Source organism: Mus pahari, chromosome 5 (genome assembly GCF_900095145.1).
Source record: "Mus pahari chromosome 5, PAHARI_EIJ_v1.1, whole genome shotgun sequence".
Classification (NCBI taxonomy): domain Eukaryota; kingdom Metazoa; phylum Chordata; class Mammalia; order Rodentia; family Muridae; genus Mus; species Mus pahari.
The window spans coordinates 154,889,072-154,891,312 of NC_034594.1; positions in this window are offsets into that span (position 1 = coordinate 154,889,072).

The window sequence follows — 2,241 nt, forward strand, 5'->3', positions numbered from 1 at the left end:
TCCTCCCAAGGCCTCTGCTCAGCTGGGAATTTTGGAGTCATCTCCCCCTGTTTGCTATCCTTTATCCAGAATTATCCTCAGAGATTCTGCCCTTATGTTTCCAGACCCTTGTGGTCCCTGGGAAGCATCCTTTAGGTCTGTAATGCGGCAGAGGATTTAGTGGGTGAAGCAGCCATTCTAAGGGGAGTTATGTCGTCTCCTTCACTGTCAGAAATAGGAGCCTGGAGCTCTTTCCACATTAGTGAAGGGGAGAAGGAGTGTGGGAGTCCTAGAAGAAGAATAAAAGCATCTCCTTTGCCAAAATCCAAATCTTCTCTGAACTATCCCATATTGGAGGCATGGAAGTATATACTTGGGTTATCCACTAAAGCCTAAAGCTTTTGGTGGCCATTTTCCCCTGCTATAAGGAGATGTTCCATATTAAGGCTTGATTAATATTTGATTCTGAGCTGAGAATAAAGATGCTATTTACGATGTGACTGAAGGGTGAGTCACTGGCCACACACAGTTCCTCACTGCAGCAGAGGGACGGTGACACCACTGAGACCAAAGTCCCCTATCCAGTTGTCACCTACAAGGAAGCGAAAGACCTGGGATTTAGTACCACCCATCCAATACAAGTGGCAATGACAAGTATGGAAAAATAAGATTCAGAAATCTTGTGAGTAGGTCTTCTGGTTTTGGGAGAATTAACTCACCTCCACGAAACCTCAAAAATAGCAACTGGCCAGTGTATCTGACCCACCAGCCCAAGTCTGAACATCTGCCTCATCAAAGTGAAACAACAACTCTTTTTGAAACACAGGGAAATAATCTGGAAATAGAACTATTCTGTTTCAAGTGCTATTAAAAGAGAAATGGGTCTGGTTATAACCAGACATAAAATTGGAAGATACCCAGAACATCTCTGAATTTTTTTTTAAAGACAAAAATCCACTGGCAAAGGCTCGATAGCTCAAAAATATTTTTTAAAAGCCCATTATTGAAAGACTTGATTATGCAAGACACGCAAAAGGAGATGAGTTCTGCTTCAGATCATTTTGGGGATGGACCAGTGTTATTCAGTACAATCCTCCAAGCAAGACAGAAGCCACCTTCAGGTCATCTGCGGTGATGTGCATGGTGGAGCCTGGGACTGTTGGCACTCTTTCCTAGGAGAACACAGAGGGGTTTCTGGACCTCACTTGAGTGTTCAGACAGCCCACCCACCCCATTTGTATGCAGTTTTATCCTAAGGGAGATGTTAGAATATATAGGGTAGGGAAGAGAAGTCAATCTTTGCAGACTTGGGGAAGCCATCACCCATGATGAGGCTTGTCAGTGTGTCTGCTGAGGGATCACCTATGCTCTTGTTAATAACCCCTCACTGTGCTCTGTGAACTCGTTGGTGTCTCAGAGTAAAGTTCAGTAGAATTAAACATTAATTTATAATCGGGGGCCTTATGAAGGAAGGGAAGGCATTGTTTATATCCCTTACCTCTCCCAGGGAAGGAATTTTAATCAGCCATGAGACACAGCAAGGTCTAATGTCTGCGGTAAAAATCTGCATCCCTACTCTGAAGAGGCAGGGGTCAGAATGTCTTCCAGAGCACCAGTAAAGCCAGGCCCAGTGTTGACGTGACTCAACACAGATGTGAGACACATCGGAAGCTGAAAGCCAACGGACTTTTGGGAAATTGAAGTTATCACTTTAAGCTCGGCTAAAAATCATTTCAGTCTTTAAAGTTTCAGTGTAAAAGGCGTGTGTATTCTAATGTGTGAGAAGTGTTAGGTTGTCATTCATCTTTCCAAAGTTCTGCAGTACTTGCAAATCTCTCTGTCTCTGTCTCTCTGTCTCTGTCTCTGTCTCTGTCTTCCTGTCTTCCTGTCTTCCTGTCTGTCTGTCTGTCTGTCTGTCTGTCTGTGTCTGTGTGTCTGTGAGTGTATGTGTCTGTCTGTCTGTCTCTGTCTCTGTCTCTCTGTCTCTGTGTGTCTGTGTGTCTGTGTGTCTGTCTGTCTGTCTCTGTCTGACTGACTGTCTGTGTGTCTGTGTGTCTGTCTCTTTGTCTGTCTGTCTGTCTGTCTTTCTCTCTCTCACACACACACTCTCTGTCTCTGTCTCTGTCTCTGTCTCTCTCTCTCTCTCTCACACACACACATTGTCTGTCTGTCTCTCTCTCACACACATACACACTCAGTCTCTCTCTGTCTCTGTCTCTGTCTCTCTCTCTGTCTCTCTCTCTCTCACACACACACACACAC